The sequence below is a fragment of the Diachasma alloeum genome, unplaced genomic scaffold, assembly GCF_001412515.2.
Source record: "Diachasma alloeum isolate Michigan unplaced genomic scaffold, Dall2.0 Dall_scaffold_00659, whole genome shotgun sequence".
NCBI lineage: Eukaryota > Metazoa > Arthropoda > Insecta > Hymenoptera > Braconidae > Diachasma > Diachasma alloeum.
This window is the reverse complement of record NW_021680791.1, coordinates 98,804-113,240: the sequence shown is the minus strand read 5'-3', so window position 1 is coordinate 113,240 and position 14,437 is coordinate 98,804. Positions and strand designations below refer to the sequence as shown.

Sequence of the window (14,437 nt, the reverse complement as noted above, 5' to 3'; positions counted from 1 at the left end):
ATTGCTTTGAAGCATACTATACCTTGCTAGGTGTTCAAATCTTTAGATAGTCAATTGTGTGATTGTGTTGGATGGAATTTCCGAATAGTTTACGTTAATGCCTTAAGCTTATTCTTTTCCATTTTCAAATATTTTCATTTTCATGAATAGAAATTAAATTAATTAAGGTAGTGATCGCCAGGTAGTTATCGGCATTCGCGACTTAAAACATGGAAAAGGTTTATTCGACTATGGTGTCAACACAAAGCGACAACTCTCCGCAATGAGTGTTTCAAAAAACCGCGTCAAGTATGTTGGTCCTGAGAATTTTCTGAAGAATTTTTTTTTAAAGAAACACTCGTATTGACACTTTTTCATTGACTTTGTGTGGATAACCACACTTTTTATGGTCGTACCCACTTATAAGGAATAGACTCACAGGAATAGATAATATTGAGTTGGCATTGATGAGTTCAAACTTATAAAATTTGCAACAGTACAAGCCGACTGTCGAAAAAAAGCCGAAATTGTTTCTAGATGTTATGAAAAGTTCTGTGGTTTATCGAAATCATAAGTTCAACTTCAGGAACTAGGCGCTCTTCCTTATTTCTCCACTTTTTTCAATTTCCCAGAAACAATTATCTATAAGTAAGTACTGGGGCATTTTTCCACAACAACGCATTGAAATGGTTACTCGGCATTTTTTCAATTTTTCTTCCTGAGAAACAATACATTTTTTTAAAAATACAATTCTTACAAAGGCGCACTTGGCCGGTCTTTTCAAAAAAAAAATTTCGTTTGGTTTTTCAGGGATTTCAATCATTTTTCCAAACCGAGTGACTCACGTCACAAGGAAAGACTCCAGATAATATGCAACATTATTTGGATATACTTTGCTCCAAGAACAAAATATAAATATTCTTGGTGTTCCTTGGCTATTGGTTTTTGGTAACGGTTAAATCACTGACATGTATACATTCGCTTGTTTACCTTTCAAGATATCGAGTACATTCAATAGCGAAGTGGTGAACCGGGTTAAATAGATTTTGACTTTTGGCCAGTTTTTGATGCATATCTCGGAATCTAAGAGAGATAGAAAATTTTTTCTCAAGACCTTATTTATAATAGGCTTTCATTCGGGGTATCGATATCTATAGTCAGTATATTAGGAAAGAGGATGAATGCATGCTATCCATCCATTTATTCAAAAAATAGCCTACAAATACTAAGTCGCTTCCGATGATCGGCCGTGGAGCGGCCTTTCATCGGGGCCCCGACGTTTGGTGTACGGATATTGGACCAATGTTTGGCCTTTGATCAGAGCCCCGATGTTCGGCAAGCAGATATTGGCCCGATGTTTGGCCTTTAATCAGAGCCCCGATGTTCGGCAAGCAGATATTGGGCAGATGTTTGGCCTTTCATCGGGGACCCGATGTTCGGCGAGCAGATATTGGGCCGATTTTTGGCCTTTCATCGGGCCCCGATATTCGGCGACTGGATATTTGACCGATGTTTGGCCGTATTGAATATATCGGCAAATCCTACATAGGGTTGAATCACTGAATTTAGTTGAAGATTAATTAATTATTGTGATGTACTGAACGAAACGTTGATCTTACAAAGACTGGTGATGTACTTGGTTACTAGTGAGCTAGGTGAGATTCAAGAAGCTACTGTACTCGGTGAGGTGCAATGTAAGACTGAATTTGGAGGTTTTCACGATCGTCTGACCGCTCAACCGAAGGTTCTCGATGGTGCACGAGTTGAATGTTCCGGAATTTTAGTCGCGTTTCTAATAAGGTCACGACAAAAAAATTTCTATCTCTTTTAGATTCTGAGATATTTGTCAAAAACTGACCAGTAGTCAAAATCGACTTAACGCGGATTGCCGCTTCGCTACTGAATTTACATTTTTTTTGTATTCTCGCAAACCTCCTACGCTCCATATCTCTTGAACAAATCCCCGAAATTTACATAGTTCTCTCATAAATTATTTTTCAAACCATCGTCACTTATGAATTCCCATTCAGAAAACAAACAGAAAAAAAAAGTGGATTAGCTTTAGAAACTAGTTTCTAGATGTTGAAAACTCCTGTTGTTAAGCTTTATCCTTGGCGGGATCATAAAAGTTAACCAATTTGGGGATTGTTTTTAAGAACCGATATTTTCTAAAACCAATGCTGAATTTTTCTTAATTTTAGAAAATTTTCAAATTGAACTAAAAAATTGTGGCCGAGATATTTAAAGGACGTAAGGGCCCCGTACATAGGGAGGGGAGCCCAAATATCGGAAATTTTAGATGTGTGGAGGGAGGATTTTGCAAAGAGAGGGAGCGGGAGAAGTTGTGAATTGAGAATTCACAACCATAGAAATTGAGTCGTTGAGTTTTTGAAAAATATCTCAGAAACTATGAGAGATAGCGAATTTTTACGAAAATTAGGGGGGGGGGCGTGCATTGAGAATTCACAACCAAAAAAATTGAGTCGGTGAGTTTTTCGAAAATATCTCCAAACTAAAATTGGAAAATTGGAAAATGGGGAAAATTTTTTATGTAATAATTAGGGGGGAGGGCGTGTGTTATACATCGAGAATTCAATATAGCTTGCCTCCCCCTACTCCCCTAATTTTTTAATACAAATTCGCTAACGCCTTAAGTTTCGGAGATATTTTTGAAAAAATGACCGACTCAATTTTTTTGCTTGTGAATTCTTAATGCACCGTCCCCCCTTTCCGCCCCAAATTTTCGTAAAAAATCGCTATTTCCCTACCACCCCAAATTTCCATAGAAAATCGCCATATCTCTTAGTTTCGGAGATATTTTCAAAAAAATCACCTACTCAATTTTTTTGGTTGTGAATTCTCAATACGCCCTCCCCCCTAATTATTACATAAAATTTTTCCCCATTTTCCAATTTTCCAATTTTCCAATTTTAGTTTGGAGATATTTTCGAAAAACTCACCGACTCAATTTTTTTGGTTGTGAATTCTCAATGCATGCCCTCCCCCCCCCTAATTTCCGTAAAAATTCGCTATCTCTCATAGTTTCTGAGATATTTTTCAAAAACTCAACGACTCAATTTCTATGGTTGTGAATTCTCAATTCACAACTTCTCCCGCTCCCTGTCTTTGCAAAATCCTCCCTCCACACATCTGAAATTTCCGATATTTGGGCTCCCCTCCCTATGTACGGGGCCCTTACGCCCTTTAAATATCTCGGCCACAATTTTTTAGTTCAATTTGAAAATTTTCTAAAATTAAGAAAAATTCAGCATTGGTTTTAGAAAATATCGGTTTTTAAAAACAATCCCCAAATTGGTCAACTTTTATGATCCCGCCAAGGATAAAGCTTAACAACAGGAGTTTTTAACATCCAGAAACTAGTTTCTAAAGCTAATCCACTTTTTTTCTCTGTTTGTTGTCTGAATGGGAATCCATAAGTGACGACGGTTTGAAAAATAATTTATGAGAGAACTATGTAAATTTCGGGGATTTGTTCAAGAGATATGGAGCGTAGGAGGTTTGCGAGAATACAAAAAAAATGTAAATTCAGTAGCGAAGCGGCAATCCGCGTTAAGTCGATTTTGACTACTGGTCAGTTTTTGACAAATATCTCAGAATCTAAAAGAGATAAAAAAATTTTTGTCGTGACCTTGTTAGAAACGCGACTAAAATTCCGGTACATTCAACTTGAGCACCATCGAGAACCTTCGGTTGAGCGGTCAGACGATCGTGAAAACCCCCAAATTTAGTCTTACATTGCACCTCACCGAGTACAGTAGCTCCTTGAATCTCACCTAGCTCACTAGTAACCAAGTACATCACCAGTCTTTGTAAGATCAACGTTTCGTTCAGTACATCACAATAATTAATTAAACTTCAACTAAATTCAATCATTCAACCCCATGCAGGATTTGCCGATATATTCAATACGGCCAAACATCCGTCCAATATCCGGTCGCCGAATAGCGGGGCCCGATGAAAGGCCAAAAATCGGCCCAATATCTGCTCGCCGAACATCAGGTCCCCGATGAAAGGCCAAACATCTGCCCAATATCTGCTTGCCGAATATCGGGGCTCTGATTAAAGAGATTTCGGAGATATTTTCAAAAAAATCACCTACTCAATTTTTTTGGTTGTGAATTCTCAATACACAACCTCTCCTTCCAATCCCCCAAATTTTGGTAAAAAATTGCTATCTCTCTTAGTTTAGGAGATATTTTTATAAAAAAGACCAACTCAATTTTTTCTATTGCGAATTCTCAACACACACACCCCACTCGCCCCTACCCCCCAAATTTTCGTAAAAATTCGATATCCCCCTTAGTTTCGAAGATATTTTTGGATAATCTCAACGATAACCCAGCATTCTCATAACATTTTGCACAGAATTATTATTTTCTAAAACATTCGTTGTTTATAATAAATGGATAAAATTATTTAAACGTTCGGAAACCTTATTTTTTTAGGCATGAAATCGATTGTTGGTAAAATTCTTGGTATAAATAAATTTGTTACGATTCCAAACAAATGATATTTATGGTGGAAAATTGATTGTTTCCAAATTGTTTATAGAAAATGCTCGTAACTTTCAAAAATTCCAATTTTTCAATTATTTCATCAATTTTCTCTCTAGACTGAACTTTCTATTTTTTTTAGATTTTTAAAATGTTTTCTAACGGTTCCATGTCGAGATTCAAATTTATACCTGCATAGTTTAAATAATAAAATCATTGTAAAATGTCCGGAAACGTAGGGTTCAATGGGGCTCCAATGAAAACTCTGATGTTCGAGTACAAAAGTATATAGAAAAGCATTTCACTGGAGAAATAATACCCAAAGTGCTTGGATATCCTTAAAAGCAGTGTGAGTTGGGACAAACTAACAATAAACTGACTAAAAATTATTATTTATTAGTATATGAGGTATTCCACCCCAAATAAGCCAACCGCTGACCCTCACCCTCTTGGAAATTGATGGCGATTTTTGTTATGATTGGGGAGGTTGAAAAACTATATCTCAAATTTTTTCAGATTTTTTCGGCAGCCCAGGTCGGAGATATGATTTTTGTTTCGTTTTTCCGGTTTTTTTCAATAACTCGAGTTCTATCCATCCTATTTGGATTTATTAAGCATCAAAATTTTGAATTTTTTACTGCCTATAAGAATATTTTTAGTGAAATTTTTTTTTCGATCTCTAGATGCGCGTAATAACGACTTTTCCAATAAAAAAGTTGAAAAACTTGAATTTTGCAAATTACGTTATGGATGATTTGTTTTATTTTTGTTTCAGTAATTCTTATAATCAAAACAAGTATTTTGAGCCATCATACAAATTGGGTATCGTTCTGGATCTATTTTATTTTCAATTTTTTCTTTTCGGAATTCCGTAAATTTGGTCGCAACACCTCAAAATGGCGTTGATTAACTTTGATTATAGACAGTATGAAGTGAATTTGATTGTATACCTATATATTGCATATTTTTTCGATACATAATCGAAGTAGTTTTGTGGTGTTTTGAACAAATTTGCGAAATTTCCAAAAGAAAACATTAAAAATAACAGAGATCCAAGAGGATGCCCAACTTGAATGACAGCTCAAAATACTTATTTTGGTTATGAGAATTACTGAAAAAAAAATTTTGAATATCAACCGTGACGAAATCTGCGAAATTCAAGTTTTTCAACTTTTTTTGAAAAAATTCGTTCTTATGAGCATCTAGGAATCGAAATAAAAATTACTAAAAATAGTCGTATAGGCGGTAAAAAATGGAAAATTTTGACGCTTAATAAATCAAAATCGGATAAATAGAACTCGAGTTATTGGAAAAAAAGAAAAAATATGAAAAAAAATCATATGTTTGAACTGGGCTGCCGAAAAAATCTGAAAAAATTTGAGAGATAGTTCTTCAACTTCCCCGATCGTAGAAAAAATCGCCATTCATTTCCAAGAGGGTGAGGGTCAGCGATTCTCTCATTTGACGTCGAATAATAACCATCCTCTATACTACTAACTATGAAGTATTTACATTCACGACCGAATAAATGCACTCTGCGAGGAACTCGTACAATTGTCTAACTGTGGAGTAAATTTACTCCCTACTTAAATTTATTCTGTCGATTTATTTGGTTAACAAAGCTTGGATGCAACCGACCCATGGAGCTACTGAATTGTCAAACACAGCAGTTTTAATTATTCAGTTTGAAATATAGTTTTTTTAGTAATTTCCCTTTCATCACGAAATATTTAAGAAAACTTTGCAGAAACAAATTGAACTCAATACCACCAATGTAAACTTCATGAAATTAGTTTTTTACAGATAACTTAACAGGTTTGCCCGATTGATATTTAATAAATGTTTTATTTATTTACACCCATGCACGTTTCAATATGTTGAATTTATTCCACTTATTTTAGACATGAAAAACTAATTTCATGAAGTTTATATTGATGTTATTGAGTTCTATTTGTTTCTGCAAAGTTTTCTTAAATATTTCGTGATGAAAAGGAAATTACTAAAAAAATTATATTTCAAACTGAATAATTAAAACTGCTCTGTTTGACAATTCAGTAGCTCCATGGGTCGGTTGCACCAAGGCTTGTTAACCAAATAAATCGAAGAATAAAGAACCATGCAGATTTAAGTAGGGAGTAAATTTACTCCACAGTTAGACAATTGTAGGAGTTCCTCGCAGAATGCTTTCATTTGGTCGTGAATGTAAATACTTCATAGTAGTATAAAGGATGGTTATATATACTAATAAATAATAATTTTTATTAAGTTTATTGTTAGTTTGTTCCAACTCACACTGCTTTTAAGGATATCCAAGCACTTTGGGTATTATTTCTCCAGGGAAATGCTTTTCTATATATTTTTGTACTCGAACATCAGAGTTTTCATTGGAGCCCCATTGACCCCTACGTTTTCGGACATTTTACAATGATTTTATTATTTAAACTTTGCAGGTATGAATTTGAATCTCGATTTGGAACCGTTAGAAAACATTTAAAAAATCTGAAAAAAAAAAGAAAGTGCAGTCTAGAGAGAAAATTGATGAAATAATTGAAAAATTGAAATTTTTGAAAGTTTCTAGCATTTTCTATGAATAATTTATAAACAGTCAATTTTTCACCACAAATATCTTTTGTTTGGAATCGTAACAAATTTATTCATATCAAGAATTTTACCAACAATCGATTTCATGCCTAAAAAAATTAGGTTTTCGAAAGTTTAAATAATTTCATTCATTTATTATAAACAAAAAATGTTTTAAAAATAATAATTCGGTGCAAAATATTATGTGAATGACGCTCAATATTCATGATTTTTTTTCAGATTTTTTTCATGCACGTTAATTAATCAATTTGATGATTGAAAATAATTTAACCTATAGTGTGGTCTGTATGAACCTATAAAAGATACTTGGAAATCCTTAATTAGTTTTTTGTCAATTCCCGCTTGGATCTTTTTTGAATAGAATTAAAAATGCCGGTCGAAGTTGGCGCGCGCGGAGCACTGATCTCTATACTAACTGGATAGACTATCTTGAGTTACGCGGAATGGAGAAATAGACCTTTTCATTCTGAGAGTCACTAGATTTGCGGACACTTTTTTCCCATGTTAATTCCCCTAGAGTTTGCGGACACTTCATCGAATTTACATATAAATCATGGTTTTTGAGCGCTCAAGTGGATATCATTGTAAAGTTCAATATTTATCAGAATTTTCCATGGTTTTTTCGGAGATTTTTTTATTGAATGAACGAAATAAATATTTCCTCTAGATTTCCGGAAGGAAAAGGTCTATTGAAGGCGCACTCAGTGCCGCCAAATGTTGGTGAGGAATTAAATGACAGGTTATTGTGCATGCGTGGCCGTGGACACTTGGCAAGAGGAACGGGTAATCTGACCTGGTAAATTTGGGAAATTTCCAGGGCATTGAGTCTGGTTTGAGTTTTATGTATATAATCGACATTTATAATTTTTATGTGATTTTGTAGTTATGTTCTATTTTTTGGTGCATCTGAATTTAGGGCAAATCTTTATTCTGAGTTATATATATTAGGGGAGGGTGGGGAAAAACGGCCCCCCTTCAATTGTCAATAACTTGTGAATGACATTGTGAAAATTCGCAGTTTCAACTTCATTTTGAAGATAATTTTTCATTCTTCAAAACGAGCTCTAACTCATCCCAATCGGATTATTGAATCGGAAAATATTGACGATTCAAAGGGGGCCGTTTTGCCCCATCCTCCCCTATATTACTTTCAAAAAACTCAGACCGGAATCCGCATCCAGGTATTTTTGACGATGTTATGTTGAAAATATTTTAGACGATAAATTTTTCTTTAATGAAAATATTCATTTGAAAATAATACATTTGGTAAATTTTCTGCGCATAAATAATTACTCTATAATTTAATCAGATGTTAATATTTACAAATTTATTCATTCATTAATATTGACTGATTAATATTTACAAATTCATTGGTATTTTTCATTCATTTCGATATTCTAAATAGGTTACTTCACGTACAAAAATGTTCATGGCGGCGCCATGGCCATTGCCTATGATCTTTGTGCCCCTACGGCCCCCTAGGACCTTTAAGGTCATAAGGGCTATAAGGGTTACAAGATACAACAAGGTTACGAGGGTCAAATTCCCTTACTTGATTATTTGATTATAAGTTTTTTTTTTCATGGCAATGCTATGGCAACGTTCCTCAGCAGTGCCATGGCAACGCCATGGCAAAGGCCATGGTCGTGGCCATGAACATTTTCGTACGTGCATAAATACATATTATTTATGGAAAGACAATTGTTTCCATTCCGTAGAGGTTTTTTTGCAATATTCACAATGAACCATCTTCAAAACTATCTGGATGAGATCCTTATATATAAAGAAGAGCATCAAGAATCTCGAATGAGCACTCGAACAGCACTTGAATGAGAATCGATTGTAAAAAAAGTCGATCTCGAAACTCGAACATGAGAACAAGCTTCGATAAGATCATCAACAGATGGCATTGCTAGGGAAATGAGCGCGAATTTCAAAAAATATTTCTTATCGGAAATAGAATACAAGTACATTATCGTATCGATAGGTAAATTGATGTATATGTTGTGTATTATAAATATGAAAGGGAGCCCCTTCATCTCAACTGAGATAGTAATGCAAGGGGGGGGGGGGAATGCATAAATTTCAGGGCGAAAAATTTTTTCCACCTAATTCTTTTTTTTTGACCCGTTGAATACTATTATGGAGGTTCCCAAGTCAAACTCCTGTGAGATTTTTTGTTGTTAACGAATTATAATTAATAAACAATTGGAAAGCCAACTTTTCCGATGAGAATTTTTTTTCCGTAGAACACACGTGATTTCAATGAGGGTAAGTCTTCAAATATTTGTCCGTATTTACAGCGATTTTATCAATAAAATTTCATGAACAAATGATTTTAAAGTATTTTTCAATATTATTTGCTGAAAATGTTGACTGAAATTTTTTTTTGCATTTCACGTAGTTGGGTTTTTTATATGATAAGTGGGTGATTTATAAAAAAATCTATTTCGTTAATTTTTTTCAATTTGTTTAAACAAAAGACGAAAAATATCAATTTTCATTGAGGAAATTTTCTTTTCTGAATATTGCAGATATTTTGGTGAAGATAAGTCCTTATGATTTTTGCCTTTAACTCGACTGTTTGTTGAATGAAAAATGATAAATAAATTCGTTGGTCATTGTTTATCACTTTTTATTTAACAGACAGTTGATTTGAGGGGAATTATCATGAGGACTAACCGTCCTTGAAATATCTTGAATCTTCAGAAAAAAAAGTTTTCCCATTAAAAATCGACTTTTTTTCATCTTTCGTTTAAACAAATTATTAGAAAAAAATAATCCGGTTTATGAATTTATATTGGTGGAACCGTTGCAAATACGGAAAAATATTCAAGGACTTATTCTCTTCGAAAACACGCGAATTCTATAGAAAAAGTTTTTTCCGGCCGAAATAGCCGAGATATCAATTGTTTATCAATAATTTGTTAGTAACAAAAAAATTCTCAGGAATTCGACTCGGGGACCTTGATATTCGGATTCAACGGGTGAAAAAATGGAGAATCCATCGCAGGGAATGAATTATAGGAACTTGAAGGAAGTTCGCAGGTTTTCTAAATAATCATAAAATTGTCGATTACTTTCCAAAATTGAAAGTAACCACGGCGGCGCTAGTATTTTATATATTTGCTACAAAATACCGCGCTTTTTCTGGAGATGTATACACTGCTACTCACAAATTACCACGAATGTTTCGAGGTCCCGGAATCGGGAAAATGACTAGGCAGTTTACTCCCCCCCTCTACCTTGCACGTGGCATGATGCCATGAAGAATAGAGACCAGGAGGCCGAACTGTAATGGCCGATTCCTCAGAATACGCGAGCAAACATGGTTCCTTGAAATAGTTGCGTCGGAGTGAAAGAGGGCGCTTTATCTCCGTTACTCAGAATTTGTATATATAGTACTCCGCACAATTGTGTTAGTAGAAAAGTTTATCTCTGAATTTTATTTGTTATCAAATGTTGTTTGAAATTCAAAATAATTTTTCGGGAAGATAATTAATGTGCAGGAGCAAAAATGAGAACGGTGTGTTCATTTCCGAACTGCAAGACCGGTACAAATGCAGAGAGAGTTCGGAATAAGGCATATGGGCTCGTGTTTTTATTATCACCAAATAACACCAAATAAATAACACCAAAGGTTATGATATTATCATAATAATATTATACTAGCGAGTGGGCGCTTCGCGCCCCCTCGCTTAAATTAGATTGATTTTTTTCTATTCAATCTCATTTTTACTTTTCAATACTTCTCTTAACGGTTACGTTATTGGATAAATAAATATACGTTCGAATATTTAAATATTTTACAATCAGTTTATTTTACATGATCATTATTCATTATTTAGAGAATCGTCTATGACAATTTTTTTCCTCTCTTCTCCATTTTCCAAGATTTTCACAAATAAGACATATTCGTCATGTTTGACTGCTGCCCAATTGGAGGGTCTCTTGACCATTTTCAAATTCTTATGTAAATCATTAAAACTAAATATCACACTAGTTACATACTCCATAATTTGAGAAAATATAAAATTGATAATTACAATTAATCCTCAACATATAATGGTTTGTAAAATTTGAATATACAATTAAATCTCAGATATTATATACAATTAATCATCAAATTCACTATTTGCAATTAATTTATCATTCATAAAAAATTTTATGTACAATTGTAGAAATCATCCGAAATCCTAGGCGATTGGTGTCGATTCAATTATGCTCCTGGTCATGATGGATCTCTTTTTGATTGATATCATTAGACTGACTGATATCACTGACTGACATTCTAGTGGGCTCTCCAGAATCCACATAAGGAAATAACGGACAAATATCATGATTACATTGTTTTCAACTTATGAGTATTTAATATTTTATTTACGATAATCAACACTAACCTAGAAATACGTCAGACATCTCAGTTTTTATAGTTGACTTGTACAGAAAATGCTTCCCCCTTCCGTGGAAGTCATTGCCTACATGTAATCAATTTTTTGCGATATTCAATCACTCAACAAAGTAGTTCGTATAAAAATGAATCAACATTTAAAGGCCAGAAATTATTCAGTACGTTATTTTCATACACCTACACACTGCACAGGCAGCATTCCCCCACTACTGCCATTCAGAAAAGCGATTGAAGCACCACCTATAACAACTTCATTACCCCGAGTATGGTCTCGGATCAGAAAACGCTAGTTCGGCCTCCTGGTCTCTATTCTTCATGCATGATGCACTACTCACGCATGCCCATGGGAACAACACGTAGTTCCTACACCAACAATGGGAGGCGCTGATGGACTATTCAAGTCTACGGGTTTTCGGCGCATTGAGCCGTAAAGATGGCCTGTCCAGTTATTATAGAGATTAGTGGCGCGGAGGGATATGACTGAAGGCTGAAACGCATGCGCGAGTAAGAGTGGGGGTGTGCTGGTGAGTGGAGGGGGGCTGGCTCGGGCCGAGACCCGAGGTTACTTCTTTTGTAAGAGCCAGTATGGTTGAACTGAGGAGATTGTGGTCCTCAAATTTACCCTCACTTTTCCCAATCCCCACTGCAATCCTTGTCTCCCACCTCTGACACTCAGGGCAACAATCTCCTCAGTCCGACAGTATAGAACAGGGAAGGGCAAGAGATGCTTATCGAGTGATCGCATCTCCTGAACCCACATACCGAACATATAATAGATAGAATAGACCCATTATATCGGTCGTAAAGCGTTTATGACGGTCCCCTCCAACTGACTGGGGCCCCCTGAGTCAGTCCAGGAAGGAGTGGGGGTAATACCACAGTCCGGACAAATTGGAACTTTGGAAATGTGCATTTTCTCCCTTGAAACTCCAAAATTAATTAGAAAAGAAAAACACTTTTTGACTTGTGTCTACAAAACTTTATTATTAGGAAAGAATGAAACGGTGGGGCAAAATAAAACAGTAAAAAAAGACTGTTTGACGCAATTGAAGCAAAAAAAACTGTTTTATTGAATATTTTCTTTTATTAACTTCTTTTTATTCTTGGGTGTACTGAGAATAACAATTTTCCATTCAGTAGAAGGGAAAATTATTGAGAAGTTTTGACGGGCGGAGATTTTGTCGATGTTTGTAGAATATGGATAAGTTATAAAAATTGTCACAGATCGTATAGAACTGTAATAGTTTCATTTCTATGATTATTCTTGTGTAGCACGGGGTGGAATACTGATCCATTTGATTCGTGTAAATGGGCAGTTTCAGTGCGACCCACCTCCCCCTGTAGGGATCGAGGTGTTGTCGGGAAGTTTAATCAATCCACTACTAAACAATTAATTATCTTAATTGTCGTTTATTCAATCGCGTCTAGAAATATATATACAAAAGTTGAGAGCAAATCGGGTGGTCGACTTGTTGAGTAATAGGCGGTTTGCGCCAGACTGAATATAATATTCGCAAAAGGTGAGAATTCGGAAACGCGTTACAATAGGTGCGAGTGAGAAGTATACATTAGACGGTTGAGTGACCGAGAGCGATGATGTCATTGATGTCCAGTCGTCTCAACTCACTGACCTCTATATAACTGCATAGCCGATCCCTATGGCAGCCAGTGAGTTTATTAGAGAGGTACGCAGCGCCTCGGGATAGTAGTCAGCGAACTAAGATTCTCTCTAGTGCGCATGTCCGTGTCAGCTGCAGGTAGTGGGGCAGTGGTAAATTTATCGAGAGCATTGGGAAATATTATAGGATATTTTACCGTGTAGGACATCCAGAATAACAGACGAACTTTTGTTAATAATCAGTGAAAACTGACATTGTCTATAAACGCGAAAGGAAGTCGAAGCATGGAGGAATGTCGAAATTAGTACAATTGTTATTAATATTGTATTATTAATGAATTGTATAATCGTTAATAATTGAAAAAATTGAATTTTTAAAAACTACAAAGAATCGCCAAAGAATGCTATTAGATTTTTTTAATCGTAATTTTTTGCTAGAGATAATTGACATTTTAGTTTTTTCAAAAAATCAATTTTGAAAAATCAGGATTTAACCCACTGTCTTATGTCAAAGTCCATAACTTTGTTGTAAAGAAAGATTGAAATCGGAATTTTTGACGCAAAATATGAAAAAAAATGAAGAAATTTTTTGACACATGATACAACATGAATGACCGTTTTTTAAACAATATTGNCAAAGTCCATAACTTTGTTGTAAAGAAAGATTGAAATCGGAATTTTTGACGCAAAATATGAAAAAAAATGAAGAAATTTTTTGACACATGATACAACATGAATGACCGTTTTTTAAACAATATTGATTATTTATTTATAAAACGGAGATGTTTGAAAAGAAAATAATATGTTGAAAAATGTAATTTGAATGATGCTGATTGTGTATAAATTTTTTATAAAATTTTTTGATTAAAATTTTAAAATTAAATTAAAATTAAAATTTTTTATAATTTTTTTAATAAAAACAGTCAATTAATTATAACGTAAATATAAACGTGGANAAATTAAAATTTTTTATAATTTTTTTAATAAAAACAGTCAATTAATTATAACGTAAATATAAACGTGGATACTTATGTATAAATGTAATTATTATTTTTAAAAACGACACGAAATTGAGTAGCTATTGTTATATACTTACCGATGAAAAGATAAATTTTTGTTCTTCTCCTTCGTTTTTCCACAATAATGACACCGCACCATTTTATCAACAAAACAAAATAATTTCCTTGGAGACCGCTCAACAAACAACCGACTTGTCCATCGGACTTGGGGGTTATGACTGAGTCATAATGACGCATGGGACGGAGAATGTTTCCACGGCAATTTTCCGAGCACGTGGCCCCCCCTGCGGCANAC

General features: G+C 34.6%; 1 protein-coding gene across 2 annotated transcripts in view; it reads left to right on the top strand.

Annotated features, from left to right (window-relative positions):
* LOC107044012 (arginine kinase) overlaps positions 1 to 14,437 on the top strand; it is a 167,973-nt gene that overhangs the window by 74,059 nt on the left and 79,477 nt on the right. The window lies entirely within an intron of this gene.